Source organism: Triticum urartu, chromosome 4A (genome assembly GCF_056163025.1).
Source record: "Triticum urartu cultivar PI428250 chromosome 4A, HENAU_Tu73, whole genome shotgun sequence".
In the NCBI taxonomy this organism is placed as follows: domain Eukaryota; kingdom Viridiplantae; phylum Streptophyta; class Magnoliopsida; order Poales; family Poaceae; genus Triticum; species Triticum urartu.
The window spans coordinates 436,369,687-436,385,939 of record NC_141876.1 but is presented as its reverse complement, the minus strand read 5'-3'; the positions used below and the strand labels follow the sequence as shown (position 1 = coordinate 436,385,939).

The window sequence follows — 16,253 nt, the reverse complement described above, 5'->3', positions numbered from 1 at the left end:
CAATATTACAAAATATCTATGAATTACAAAAAAAGTACATTGATTCAAAAAATGTTTGCTAATTCGAAAAATGTTTACTAATTCAAACAAGTTCTTGTTTTCGAAAAATGTTCATCATAACATGACTTTCAAAAATTATTCCGCCAATTTAAAAAAAACGTCATTTCAAAAAATGTTAACACGATTCAAAAACTACTCAAGATGTTAAAATACATTTGTATATCCAAAAAATGTTCATGATTTCAAAAAAAAATTGTAACTTTGAAAAATGTTCATGATTTCAAAACAATGTACATAATTTCAATACAAATAAGAATAAAACAGAAAATAAAATGAAAAATAAAATTTTAGAAAAACATGAAGGAAAGAAAATGGAAAAGAAAAGAACGAAAATGAAAAAACCCGAAAGAAAAGCACACGCAAAAAAACCAGTTTTGGAAGGTGAATTTTTTTCCAAAACCAAAAAGGGCAAATAGCTGGCCCAAATATATGTACGGGGGGGGGGGGGGGGGGGGTGCTCTGTGCATTATGTATGCATTTGCGTGTATTTGGTGCGTTAAGAGCCGAATAGGATTTGCATCACTACCCCCTGAATCACACAGGAGCAAGCGAACCAGCCGGCCCATTAAGCCACCTATGTTGTTTCCTATTTTCTTTCATAAGCACCAGGAACATTGGTGCGCCAAAGGACTACAACGAAGCGGAAATACGGTAGCTTACAATTTTTTCACTCAGCTTTGGAAAAAGTTCTAAATTTCTGAGCAGTGTTTGAAAGCGCAAACATTTTTTGAACAGGTGAACATTACCTATGAAACAGGAAAACTTTTTTAAATCTGCAAACCCTTTTGGTAAGCGCTAACCAATTTTCAAAAAATTTAAACATGACCATTTTTTGAAAACAGTTATTTTATTTTTCAAACATATTTGGTAAAACGCAAATATTTTTTCAGAAACGGAGAAAGGTGGTGAATTTTAGTAAATTTTGCTAATTTTAAAAGGTTTCTAGAAGTTAACAAAAGTTCACGGAAACGAAAAGTTCACGAATTTGAAAATAGTTCATGAATTTTAAAAAATCATGAAATTTTGGAAAAAGTTCTCATTTTTTAAAAGTAGATTTTTTTGAAAAAAAGTTCACAAGCTAAAAGTTCATGCATTTGGAAAAAAATAAAAGCTACAAAATTCATGAATTTGAAAAACTTTAGTGGATATAAAAAAACCACACAAATTTGGGGAAAAATTCATAAAAGTTATAAAAAGTTCACGAATCTCAAAAAGTTGACGGCTAAAAAATTGAAGAATTTAGAAAAAGGTTCGTGGATTTGAAAAAAGTTAATTTTTAAATAGTTTACCTAAAATGAAACAGAAAAGGTAAAAAGGAAAACGAAAAGAAAAAACAAACATAACTCATCTTGGAAAACCGCGCCAAATAACCGATGGAAACTTCTAGAACGTTCCCAAAATCCATGTAAAAAGGCTGCATGCACCATCGAACTAGCGTACTAGGCGACAATGAAAAAAAATTTGCTGAGCCCAAGGACAAAACGGGGTGTGCTCCGGTTTGCAGAATGAACTGTAACCAGCGCTTAAGCGCGAGCGTGGGGGAGAAATATCTTTTATCAACATAGGTGAACATTGTGGGCAACAAAGATTTGGTGCCAAAAATTGCCATGCCAATGTTTGACACTGTGTCAAATATTGGCTATTAATTGGTTGGTTACCTAGTTGTTTTGCCTATCTCACATAAAATTACCAATATTTGGCAAGTATTGGTATTGCCAATATTTGGCAATGCCAACTTTTGGCTAGTCAAATATTGGTAGCAAACCAATCATGCTCTGAGCCCCCACGCCCATTTATATTCCATGTTTTTCTTGTTCTTTTTTATTTTGAGAGAAACATAATACTAACATTGATCAGAAACAATTTTGTTATGTTCTAAAGAAACTGAAATAGAACAGATGTCTGGGATAATTTGCAGAAAGGCTCTAAGATAAAGAAAAATAAAATTAAGTCCCTAAAGTTTCCTTCACACAGCCAATCCAATGATCATCTCCAACCTCCGACGCCGCCATGACGCTGGGCGGAGGATAATCCAAATCTCCACAGGGACATTCCACGGTCGACAATCCACAATCGACAAGCGCCTTGCTGCTCACAGCAGCCCTATCCATCGGCTATCAAAAGCCTTAAAGGCTACGGTGCTGGCTTGGATCAGGGCTTCGTGTGTTTTCACAGTTTGGGATTGCTTTGGATCGTTTTTTTCTTCTCTGAAGGTTTTTTGCAATCATTTTTTTTCTATTCATTTTTTCTGCTTTCTATTAGGTTTCCTTTTCTCTATTTGCTTTTTTCTTGTGTTTTCCTTCTCTGTATGTTCTTTGTCATTTTATACTTTTATTTCTCATTTTTGTTTTCTACTCTGTACCATTTTTATGTTTATCTTTTCCCTTTTTTTGCATTTACATTTTTCTATTTTCCAGATTCATGAATTATTTGATCTGCCCAGTTTTAGTGTAAGGATTATATTTATATGTCATGATATTTTTCTAAACCTGAAGAAACTTAGTATTTCATGATTATTTCAAAAACTTAAGAATATTTTTATATACATGTTGATTTTTTCAAATGCATATTATATTTTTTAATAGACATTAAACATTTTCGAGATAAATGTTGGATATTATTGAATACATGTTTGGACCGTTTAATTTTCTTCTAAAATGTGAACGCTTGTTAAGTGTTATGATTTCTTTTAAATGGTACTGAAAACAATATGTACCTATTTTAAAAAATTGAACATTTTTTAAATTCCATGACTACTTTTTTAATGGCATGGACATTTATTAAGTTAGTGCGAACAAATTTCTTTTTTAAATGTCATGTACAATTTGTGTGAACAATTTTAAATGTCAGAAACCACTCTTTGAATGGTGTGAACAGCTTTTTAAAATTGCATGAACAAGTTTCTTCATCACACCTTTTTTCACGTGTGTTGAACATTTTCAAAACTAAGGAAAATATTTGTTTCTTATGTATATTATCAACATTGTTCAGAAATATAATGGAAAGTAAGAAAAAGGGGGAAAATAAATAAAACCTACAGAAGAGTACACGCGTTGTAGTCGCTGACTGAAAAAAGGAACGCGCTAGTGAGCGAGCGATGGACAACTCCGTCCTATACTTGGACGGCATCAAGGCCAAGGTCTCCTAACCATGGTGTCAGAATTAATTGATCCAGCCACGGGATCTTGGGATCGAGCGCTAGTGGAGAACTACTTCCATCCTGATGATGTTGCTGCAATTATGAGTATCCCTATTTGTGAGTAAACAGAGGACTTCCTTGCTTGGCACTTTCACAGCAAGGGGATTTTTTCAGTGAAATCGGCTTACCAAGTTCATATAGACATGTTACGTCGGGAAGCCACCAGGCAGAGAGGTGAAAATTCTGTAGCTGAGATGCAAAATGCCACACTATTCGAATCACTTTGGAAGATCAAGTGCCCTCCGAGAGTGCACCACTTCCTTTGGAGGTTAGCACATAATAGTCATCCCATGTATATGAACATCAGTCGGTGAGGAGTGGAGCTCGATACTAGATGCACCGTGTGTGGACGTCTCTTTGAAGATGGAGGTCATTTGTTCATCCGGTGCAAAATGGTAAAGCAACGATGGCATGCTTTGCAACTTGAGGATTTCCGAACCAGCCTCTCGCAGCTTGGTTCAGCAAGAGAAGTCATTCATGCTATTTTTCAGCTGTCATAGGACAAGAAACTATTAACAGTTGCACTGTTGTGGCTATGGTGGTCTAAGAGAAACAAACGCAACATGAAGAGCGACGTCTTAAGGTCGATGAGTTCCAATACCTGGCACGACACCATGTCGATGAATGGACAACTTTCCTAAACCCACCACCTGGACCAACCTGTGCAGCCACTTAGATATCATGGAAACCACCACCACAGGACATGGTCAAAATAAATTGTGACGCAACCTATACTGCTGCATCGGGCCCCTGTAGCTGGGGGTTCATCTGCAGAAATGAAGATCGAGATGTTCATTTTGCGGTAGCTGGTTCTGCAAATGGTCTATCTAAAGCACTTCATGCTGAAGCAGTGGCTCTACTGCAAGCGATTACCTTTAAAGATGAGATGGGAGTTGGCAGAGTAGTATTCGAAATTGACAGCCTCATGCTCCAACATGCGGTGACTTCTGATGCGTATGACTTTGCAGCGCTGGCCAATCTCTTTCAAAATTATTAAACGGAAGCTCCAAACTCAGTTTTTTTTTTGCGGGTGAAACTCAGTTTATCCATGCGTATGTTGTGTATGTCCATCGTGAATGTAACAGGCTCGCGCATGTTCTTGCGTCCTTCGGTGCAGGGTTAGCTATGGACACCAAGTGTGTGTGGTTTGAGAACTACCCTGATGCTGTAATCCGTCCTGTAACTGGCGATCTCGCCGTGTCTTAAATGGAATACGAGTGTTCCATCTCAAAAAAGAAAAGAAAAAAAGGACGGCTTAGTTTGTGAGGCACACAAGGCGACGCTGTCGGGAGCTCCTATTCCGCACTGACGGGCTTCCTATTCGGTGCGTAGGGCGCCACCGTAGCGCGTACCCCCCTGGCGCACGGTTATCGTATGGGCCAACCCATTTACCTTTTTTTAATCTATGAACATTTTCTTTCATCAAATTAAAAAATCATTTAATTTAATTCTTGTTCATTGGATTTAGAAAATGCTCATCAAATTCACAATTTATTCGTCAAATTAAAAAATGTGCAGCAAATACGAAAAAAATTCATCGATTTTGAAAAAAATATTAGATTCAAAAAAATTCATTGAATTAAAAAAAATTCAGTCATTTTTTCAAAACAGTTTTCTAGAATACATATTTTCTTCATCAAGTTGAAAAAATGTTCATCAGATTCAAAATTTTCACATCAAATACCAAATAATGTTCATCTTTATTGAAAAGCTCATAAAAAATGTTCGTCAAAATTCAAACAATGTCCATTCTTTTGAAATGACAGAAAAAACTAATTAAGAACTGATTTTGAAATCAGTGGTTTTTTTAATCTGTGATTTTTTTTGAAAATCAGATTTTATTCGAAATCTCAAAAAAAAGGGCACGACGCGGCCCGGATGGTCCGGCCTAGAAGGGCGCATAGGGGAGCAAGGGGTGCGCGCGTGGGACGAGACTTGCCTGCTTCCTCGACGTGTGCCCATCCGTGCTCCCGCGTACGTGGCTTGATTTTGTTGAAAGAAAATAAGGTCCGGCACCATCCCTTAAAATCAGAGGGGAAGATGATTAGATTAGAAAGAAAAAAGAAAAAAATATAACCATAGAATGAAGTGGGAGCACGGATGAAAGCATGAGAAGGCAGCAGGCAAGCCGGATCCATGCGCGTGACCGATCGCCAGCGGGCCACACGTGGAATAGGGGCTCCCGCCGCTGACAGCGCGGGTTCTCGCTGACAGTGCTCGCAGGGTGAAGCTGAAATATCCTGATTAGTGCATACCTAGGAGAAGTGGGAACCGAACTCTTCACCGAACAAATAGTAACCTGACGCCATAACCAACAGACCGAGCTGCCAAGCTTGTGAACTATTAGAAACGAGGTCTCTTCGACCCTACTTCTAGAGATATATTATATACCCACAATTGATTTTTTGAAAAAAATCACAAAAAATATAAAAACCACAAATTCTGAAATATGTTCAAAAAATAGAAATGGTTCATAAAAATGGGAAAATGTTTGTCAATTTCGAACCGAAGTTCATCCATTTGAAAATAAGCTCATCAATTTTGAAAAATGTTTATCGATTTTGAAAAAAATCACGTTTTTGAAAAAAAAGTTGAAGAATGTGAAAAAAATTCACCGACTTTAAAGAAAGTTACCAAATTTGAAAATAGTTCATCAATTTTAAAACGGGTTAATCAAATTTTAAAAATGTTCATCGAATATGAAAAATAGTTCTTAGATTTTGAAAAAAATACATTGACCTTGAGAAATTTTTTGTGAAATTTGAAAAATGTTCAACAACGTAGAAAAAATGTTCATCGATTTTGAAAATATTTCATATGAATTTTGTAAACAATTTAAAAATTCAAAAATTAATCAATTTTAAAATTAGTTCAAAAAAGAAAAAAATCACCAATTTTGCAAAAGTTCATCGATTTGAGAAAGCTTCACGGACTTTGTAGATGGTTCATGAATCTAAGAATTTGAAATAACAAAAAAGAAAAAAGAAAAGAAAAAGGGAAAAAGAAAAGGGAAACAGAAACGGAAGGAAGACAAAAAGTACAAAAACCGAAAATGTAATTACATGATGTTTGCTGCCTAGGGTTGTTAGTGCAGCTATCGCAGAACATAGAGGTGTGCGGTTCAAATCCCATCACCCATAAATTTTCCATGTTGTAATTTAAAAATAAGAAAAGAAAAGTTATGTGTGCCGGCCCAGCTCGTGAGGAGGGTTGTGCGCTTCACGCACCTGTTAGCAAAATGGCCTGTAACGGGCGCCTGAAGCGTCAGATAGGGATTACCGACGTTGCATTAGTCTCGCAATAAGCTAGACATAGAAGTGTTGTCGAATAGGATAACACAAGGCATACCTATTGAGCTGCCCCCCTTTATCTGTTTTAAACTATTTTTCTTTTGATTGGGTTCATTGTGCTTTCTATCGATTTTTTTCAGTTGCGTTTGATGCTCCATTTTTTATGTAGTGCTACTTTTTTTCCTTGTTTTTCAGGTACTAGAACAATGCCCGTGTATTGCAACGGGATATAAATATTCTGATATGTTAGCTTGTGATTTACCCGTCAATAATAATGCGATTGTGTAAATAAATGTTCCTCAAATTATGACTGTGAATTACCTTATATTTTGGTTAGAAGTTTGGTAAGTAAATTAAATTGTAATTGGTTAAGAAGGTAAGTAAATTAAGGTGATTGATTTACATATACATGGAACGTTGTATGAAAGGGTGATGGAAAGAAAGGTGAAATGTGAACCTTACGTTCTTTTTAAGTAGTATATAGAGATTTTTCAGGTACTAGAATAATGCGCCTGCGTTGCAACGGGATATAAATATTGTACTATGTTAGCTTGTGATTTACCTATCAATAATAATGTGATTTTGTAAATAAATGTTCATCAAATCATGACCATGAATTACCTTATATTTTGATTAGAAGTTTGGTAAGTAAATTAAAGTGGAATTGGTTCAGAAGATAAGTAAATTAAGGTGATTGATTGTCATATAAATGAAAGGTTAGACAAAAAGGTGATGGAGAGAAAGGTGAAATGAGAGCCTTACGTTCTTTTTAAGTAGTAGAGAAGAGATAGAGATAGTAGAGATAAGGTTCATCCTATACGATATTCTTATTGGTATTTTTTTGGATTTTCTTTCTGCTTTTTTTTTCAGTTTTACTTTTTCCTATCTATCTTTCTTCGTCTTCATCTTTGTATTTTTTTTTTTCATTTTTTTCCTTTTTCTTCTTTTTTCACTGTTCAATTTTAGTTTATTTCTTGAATTAGTAAATATACATTGTTTGTGTATATAAACTTAAAAACAGCGTACATTTTCTAACACAGGACAAACAATTTTTATAGGATTTGAACATTTTTAGTACATTGTACATTTTCTGAAATACATGCTAAACATTTGAATACAGGAAGAACTTTTTTTAATACATGACGACCATTCCTAATATATGATGAATAATTTTTAAATACACAGTGACCATTTTTTGTAACATACAAATACCCAATAAATATGCGCTAAAGATTTCTAAAGTGCCGATGCATTTTTATATAAGTATTCACATATAATTTTAAAATTTTAATTTGCACATTTTTTAAAAATTATGCATGTAACCAAAAAGGTGTCTACATTTAAAAAATATGATCATGTTTTATATGAAAAAACAATTGAAAACCGCATCAACCAATATAAAGCAAAGGAAAAAAATCACCAACATTGAAAATTCGATAGCTTGTAATGCGAAGGACACACCGACCGAGAACGAAGCGGGCCACCGGTCATAGCATGTTTCCTGTGCGGCATCCCTTCTATTCGATGTGTCAAATAGGTGGGCAAACACCTATTCACTTAACATGATGTAATGAAATTTAGGGACACTTGTTTCCCTAATTTGCCCAAACAAAAAAAGAGAAAACTCCCTCTCTCTCTCACCCCTCTTTGTTTCACTTAACAAAAAAAGACAGATTTGCGTGGCGGTTAATAGCGGCAGCTCTTGAGCAGGAAGAAGACAAGAGCGGAGGGAGAGAGAGAAGAGGAGGGAAGACAGAGCTGTCTCACCTTTCCAGTGAGGTGGCAGAGGTGTGGGGAACACGGGCGGTTGGTGCAAAGCGACTGCCACGTCGGCAGCCTTGCGCGGCGGTGGTTGGGCTCAGGCGATAGAGGATCTTGCAAGGAGGCGCGACTGCTGGGGATGGCCAGATCCGGCGGTTTTGCGACGGAGCTGAATGGAGGGAAGGCAAGAAGGTGACTCGAGCAGTGGCGGTTCCCAAGAAAAGATGGCAACGATGACCCTGGTTAAATGCGATGTCTAGCAGGAGGAAGACAAAGTAGAGGAAGAGAGAAGAGTAGGGAAGGCGCGGGCCATGACAGAGTTGTCTCACCTCGTCGATGAACCAGTGGCATGGTCACGGGGTGGAGTGATGTCCTGCAAGTGCACATGGTTTAGTTGTAGCCTTTTCAAAGTAAGAGTATTGATCCCACAGGGAGCATAAGAATCGGTCTTTGTCTCTTGTAGGGTTTAAATAACAGTGCCTGCAAGTTAAATACAGTTCAAAGCGAAGTGGAAACGGGTGGCAATATTGAGTGGTTGCAGTGAACCAAAATGTAAACTGCAAAAGTAAAACACAGTAGCGTGAGACGTGAGTAACAATTATTGAAATCGGTGGACCTACAACATTCCCATGGAGTCCGGATTCCCACTAGTATATCTAACATGATCGATGCCTAAGCATATTTCTGTGTCGGGTACCTAATCTAGTTTTATGTTTCGCTTTGTGGGCGGAGCCAAGTATAGATACGTGCATAAATGCAGCAGCCCCATATGACATACGCCACTACAATTCATCCTCACTCTGGTTACCAAATGATAATTAAGGGTTTCCTCACATGTGCAGCGAAAGCGGTCTCCGTTTGTCCCCTATCACAATGATCCACGAAGAAGGGAGATAGACCCTGCCACTAACCTACCTTCCCAACCGACCTTCACACCAATAGTAGTAACCTTTCGTCCAAAAAAGGCATATAATAGATGGTCGAGTTCGCCCAACATCAAGAAGATTATTAACTTAAATATATAAATAGGATGTCAAATCTTAATACCAAACAATCATAAACATACTAGGGTTCCTCCATATCCCCAACTAGGGAAACTACTTGCACATCAGGAGTACAAACATCGTAGAACGAAACATGATGGACATGGTGATCATGCGAAAGTAATAAAAAAGTGAATCCACACCAAATATTGTATTTCAAGGAGATGGAGATGGGATGGTGATGATGCCTTCTTGACGCGATGTTGCGGAGGCGAAGTCCTTGGATCAATTCCCTTTCCGAAATCCTTCTGGAGGCTAGGGTTCTTCCTTTTTGGGCTTGTTTCTAGATACATTCTTCTCTTCTTCCCCTTATCCAATTGCACGGGGGCGAAGTACTTGACCAAGAAGAGGCGGTGTCGCATGGTACGACTGTGCACTCGTACCACACACCGTCTTTGGCTCTAGAGCGCGTGAGCTATTTCTTCTCCCACTTATTTTACCTTTTATGGTAGAGTTTTATCACATTAATTGACATGATTCATCACCATAAATTGGCCTTCTTTCCTTATACGTCAATCGTGCCAAGTATCCTGGTGAAAACATACAAAAGAAGGTGCGCGAACGCAATTGACTGGCAAAAATTAACATAAAAATTGGACTAACTCCCCCAAGCTTAGAGGTTTGCTTGTCCTCGAGAAAATATTAGAACTTGTTAGAAAGAGGTTATCTTGATTATGAGATGCGAATAATATAAATGTATGAGTCCATCACAAAATTTAAAAATTCATGCAAGATAGATGATTATGACGAACACTATTATTTCTTCACTAGGTAGGATTGCCATTAAGACTTCGACACATTAACTATTCTATTGGTTAGCAAACGCATCGCAGCTTCATACAATAGTTCACTTGTCTTTCAGGCGAGCAAGTAGCAATGGTCTCTCAGTTTACCTCTAAAAAAGTCAAGTAGTTTAGCATGACTCCTTGCATCGAGAAGGGGTCTTTTGGAAAGCCTTATTTTATTAAAGAGAGTTCTACCATATAATCCACTTGCTCTTATCATTTTATTTGGTCAGGAGACAATCGTCTATACTGATCTTTTTAAAAAGCTTTAAATAGTTAAACTGAAATGAAAGTAATCTATCTCATTTAGTTGCTAACCTTTCATATCTAATTGACACTAAAGATGTGGAAGACTTATACTCATCATCAAGTGAAAATATTTTAACGCACATTTTTAATCATGCATCTAGTATGATTTTAAGAATAACATAATAGAACATTTAATCAAGGCTATTTGGCACTTATCGGATGTAAGAATCCTCCCTCGATCAAAAGAACATGATGTTCCACTTTTATTCAAACTAAAACAAACTAGAACTTTAATTGGATAAAGAGGTAAAGAGATACAAAGGGCCACAAAATCTCCCCAAGCTTAACATGCTAGGTCCACGAGTTCATTTAATCTCCTTTTTACCGATACCAGAGTTCTTTGAATGAGCATGTCAAGGAAGAGTTTGTTGGTCATATCTAAGTCTGTGATGCAGAGCTTGTACATGTGAATCATCTCGTCCAGATCTGCAATGATCCTTAAGCTCGTAGGTAACAACGTCTTGGTCTTGTAAGCAATCACGTTCTCCATATCCTTGATATGGTCATGCAAAAAGTCACTTTTAGTTTTTGAACAAGTAGCATGTACCTTTGATTCATGAGCACAATGTTGATGGGGGTGGAGTTAGGATCCGCGAGGAATTTCTTCCTCGGGGGCCCTGCATTGATGCATGCTCCGATAGCGTGCTCTTCGCGTGCCTTGGGGCTCATATGATGTGACCCCTCCAATGGCTCATGAATAGTACATCCACTAAAGCCGCAACTACCCATAGCGGTTGGATTGATCTTGATGAAGTTGAGGCAGTCACCGGTGCTGGCGAGCTTGACGGATTCGATTGGGATCAGCTCCAGCGTCTTCCTTCCTCTTGTTATTCCTCATCCTCGAAGAACTTCTCTTTTGGCTCCACCTCCAAGGAGGAACCATTACTGTCCATGTGACATGACCTTTCCCTCTTGTTGTTGTAGGGCAAGTCGGGACCTTCGAGCACTTGGTATTCCTCCTCTTGAGAAGAGGTTTGCCTCTCATCCCATGAACGTGTCATGTCCTCTTGATACGTCTCAAATGTATCTCTAATAGTTGATTGTTTCATGCTATTATAATATCACTTTTGAATACTTTTTATAGCATTTTGTATTAATTTTTTGGACTAACCTATTAAGTCAGTGCCCCAAGCCATTTGTTGTTTTCTGCATGTTTTTGAATTTTGAGAAAATCCATATCTACGAAAGGTCAAAAAAAACCTGAGGATTTAATGTGATTTTTTTCGTGACCTAAGGATTCCAGAAAGTGTCGAGACCTGCCAAAGGTCCATCTAGGGGCCCCACACAGCCACGGGTGACCCCCGCTGGGAGCCTGCGTGGGACCCCTATGCACCGCCTTCTGTCCATTATTTCACCTATAGATTCCATATTTCACGAAACCCTCAGTGCAAATTTTCTCCTATTTTTCCGCCGCTGCAAGTTCCTGTTCCGAGGAGATCCAATCTAGAGACATGTTCCGGCACCCTGCCGGAGGGCACTAATTCCCATCGGATTTGTTGGGATTTCCCCAAACAGGAAGGGTGAAAGAGAACAATAGCAAGGTATTTCCCTCAGTTAGAGAACCAAGGTTATCAATCTAGTAGGAAGCTCCCAAGCTAACAATGTAAACATCACCTGCACACAAACAACTACAAACTTGCACCGAACATGGTAAGAGGGTTGTCTTGCTAGTTACAAGATTAAACACAAATGATAGAGATAAATAGTAGTAAAATAACATGGCAAATAAAATGAGAAATTGTGTATAAGAATTCATTAATGGAGAATAAACCCCGGGGCCATACGTTCACTAGTGGCATCTCTCTCAAAAACAACAAGTAGCATGGTAAACAAATTACAGTTGGGCAATTGACCGGTTTGAATATTTATAACTATGATCATTCAAGGCATAATCACATATATGCATTATGTGACGACCCGTGTCATTATTACTATAGATAATGACACTAGTCCTTGGATTATTTCTTGACAAAATCTTGTCTTGTCAAATAATAATCCATGTCAGAGATATGCAACAGGGAAATAGCTAGAGATGGTCATTTATATTACAATACCTTGCCACACAGGGCTAAAAGTCTCAGGTAGGCTTCTCACATGTTTTGCCAAATTATTACATCTCCTAACACCGGAGTTCCAACTAGCAGTACTAGATAGATGATGATAAAATAGTTTCTGGATTACATAGCTAGATCATAGTTACTTATTCATCCCAACCCCCATATGTGGCATCCAGATCGTACATAGCACTAGATGGATCCACATCTAGGTCCCCTGTGTAGTTGTAGTCATCACCATTGCTCTCCTCACTTGGTCCAGTAGGATTCTCATACAAGCTTTGCTCTAAGAAAAAGATGATTAATAGCAAGAGTGAGTACAAAGTATTCAGCAAGCTCAAAAAGCAAAATGCAACACTCATGATAGCTCAATATAAATCAACAAGTCCTACCTCAACTCAACACCTTTCAAAATAACCATTTGTTGCAAAAAGTTTATTTCAATTTATAAAAGCTATCAAACACTCGTATTGCGAGATAGACCACCAATAGGTCCCCATAATCCCCAATCCAAGAGACTGGCATGAATTCATGTTTTCCTTTAACTCTGCAGAGTTTGTATCACTTTACCCATAGAGCTCGAAACCATAATTGCCATCTGCATTTCCTTAGATGCGAGACATGGTTCAGAACCTAAGCTTTTTCCCATTTGTATATTATATCTCCACCCGGCTAGTGTCACTAGCCGTTGTGTCGGGTTTCGGAACCCGCACTCCACCAACGCTTAATATATATAGCGCTTGCTAATGCACCCATCCGGCATTAGCGTGGAAACTCATCGCCCATCCTACTACTACTTACCCATGTGGAGAGTATAATAACTTGATGGTATTGGGCTCAACTCGTCTTAGACGAGACCATGGTTGATACGGTTCTAGTACGGCGCATAAAATGAGTGAAGGTTATTTAATTCTTAATATACTAGCCATATGTAGAGGGCCCCACCTTCCAGTATGTCCATCCAGGGCACCCTCTACCCACCAAATAATTATAAAAAATAAATAAATCAATGGATTAGCTGCTCCATCAGCTAACCCAACTTTTTGGCAATAGTCACTCCACACAATTTATTACCAATTTTTTTATGCAAGTTGATGATAAGATGCAGCAAAGAATAGTGTTTTTCAAAAATAGCTCTACTCAGCATGATCAAGGAGAGCTTGCCTGAGTTCTCGTACTTAGACCCGGACTCAGTTTGCTTCTGTAGCGTCTCCTTCTCCTGACTGTACTCGCTTCCTACAGTTCGGCAAATATATATTTCGAGACTAAGTCAAGTGAATACTAGGAAAATGAAAAAAATATACGTCGGTGCAGTGTGGTCATCCTACAGTCAAATATTACTTTTTTTTTCTAATGTCTTTTTACTAAGCTTGCATTAGTATGCGTACTAGGTGTGCACCTGGATAAGTTACTAAGCTAATTTATCCTCCACGTGCCCTCTCCCTTTCTCTAAACTAAGCCTATCTCTCTCTTCCCTGTACTAGTTCTGTACTAGTAGTCCTCAACCGAACAGAGCACCCACTAGTACTACTAGTCCAGCGAGAACACAAGTAATAATACAGACTGATGCTCCTTTGCTCCTTGCCCAGATCGGCGCCGCCGCCAGCGACGGGAAAGATGCCGCTGCTAGATCCTCCACACTGTCTCTCCCCTGACGTGAATCCCCATATTATCCCCATGAATTTCAGCCTCAACTCTCTAATCCCCCTCTGTGTGTGTGTTCTTTTGGCTTGCAGGTCAAACCCTATTGGGGATGTGATTTCCCTGCTCCAGATTGAAGTGGTTGGCGTTGGGCGCCACCGTGATGCTGGATGGTGCAGGTCAGAGCTCCAGTGCGTGTCCGTGGAGCAGATCCACCATGGGTGCAGGTTAGTGGTGCCCTTGTTCCTTTCTCAAATATTTAGGATAGTCAAGTTCTCAGATTTAGTAGATTAAAATGGCTCCCATGTGTGCGTACTGAACATGTTCACCCCTTTGAATAATCTTGGTGTATTTCTGCTGCCTAATTAATCTGGGAATTTTTTATTTTACATCTTAATGCCTTATCCATGTTTCCTAGTACTGTTGCTTCCAAGATCTGGGGTAGATGTTCCTGCTGTGACTTTTGTGCACCTATGAATAATTAGGATACTTCTGCGTGCATCTGTGAATGACTATGAGACTTGTGTGTGCATCTAGGCTGGTCTTCTTTGTGTATGTGAGAAATATATAGTGGTAGAAGAAGAAGAACTCACCTTTCTTCTTTTGCCCTCTCTGTTGGTCCTACTCTTGCTGCTCCTACGCTCCAAGTCCACTCCAGTAGGCTAGATTATAGCTCCAGCCTGTCCCCTTCAGTCTACTGATGATTTCTCAGGTCACCATCTTCACTTATTGATCTTGGATCTTTGTTGGTTGTGAACAGAGGAATGGAAATGCTACTAAGAAGAAGAAGAGAGCTTGGTCTGGCTATTTGGAAGCAGAGTGAAGAGTGTGCTACGGTGAATCCTTAGCCAGGTTACTCCTCCTCTCTTTCTAGTACCTAGCTAGTTATGGCTGCCCATCCCTGCTGTACAGTGTAGTCATTTGTGGAGTCTCTCTATTGGCTAGGAGTTGCAGCCCATGCCTAGACCAACTGTTGGTCAATTGACTACTGATATCTATAATGCACGTGATGGTGGTGGTCAATGTGTATCCCAAATATGTCTCACTCTTTACTGCTTTGACCACGAGATATTTTTGGGTTGGTCTAAGTTTGCTGTACAGTGTAGTCATTTGTAATACACTTGTACATCTATACTGTCTGAGGTTTATGAATATAAATATATATATACTTGAGTGGCTATGAATGCTTGTTGAAGAAATCTGATATGTATTTGCTTAATGGATTCTACTTAATTATCTAGTTAAGGGTGGAAATACTATGTGAAAATATATGGGTCGTTACACATTACGTCCATGATAAGTACTCCCTCCGTTCTGAATTACTTGTCGCAAGTATGAATGTATCTAGATGTATTTTAGTTCTAGATACATCCATTTCTGCGACGAGTAATTTAGAACAGAGGGAGTAGATCATTAATCCAACTGCATCTACTACTAATACTCCACCCCGAAACCGCTATCCAGCATGCATCTCAAGGTATTAAGTTTGCAAGAAACAAAGTATCGCAATAAGAAAGATGGCATAATGTAGATAGGAAGAAGTCAATCAATATGACAAAACCCTATCGTTTTATCCTTAGTGGCAACAATGCAATATGGGTCTTGGCCCTTATTGTTACTGGGTTAGAGCACCGCAAGACTAGACCCACTAGAAAGCGACACTCTCTCTGAAGAAAAACACATTGAATTTGGCCAAAGAAGATAGATAGGCCAGAGAGCATACAAAGCTATTTAATTTGCAACAATAAAGCCTCAAAAGATTCAACTGATTTCAGTGAACAATCTTATCATAAAGTGACAATTCATTATGTCCCAACAAACACACCACCAATTACATCAAATTGATCTCGATCATGTGAGAAGGTACACAGAAACATGGTATTGAAGATACAAGAAAAGAGAGAACCATCTAGCTACTACTATGGACCCATAGGTCCTAATGGAACTACTCACACATGGTCATGGAGGCAGCAAGGTTGATGAAGATGGCTTCGGCAATGGCTTTCCCCTGCTGCAGGGCTTCAGAACGGGCCTCCAGATGGGATCTTCATGGCACATAGACCTGTAGCAGTGATAAAATTTATCTTAAAGTAAGTTGGAGGGTTTTGATA

At 38.5% G+C, this 16,253-nt stretch overlaps 2 long non-coding RNA genes across 2 annotated transcripts; one reads left to right on the top strand and one right to left on the bottom strand.

The window, feature by feature from the left end:
- Positions 1-12,470: 12,470 nt before the first annotated feature.
- LOC147976085 (uncharacterized) lies at positions 12,471-14,906 on the bottom strand. The gene is made up of 3 exons (XR_015601312.1): positions 14,736-14,906; positions 13,666-13,737; positions 12,471-12,787 (listed from the first exon to the last, which is right to left on the bottom strand). It is a non-coding gene; the product is annotated as an uncharacterized LOC147976085 (long non-coding RNA).
- Positions 13,815-15,310, top strand: LOC125551942 (uncharacterized). Its single transcript, XR_015601311.1, has 3 exons — positions 13,815-14,143; positions 14,238-14,369; positions 14,903-15,310. It is a non-coding gene; the product is annotated as an uncharacterized LOC125551942 (long non-coding RNA).
- The last annotated feature ends 943 nt before the right edge of the window (positions 15,311-16,253 follow it).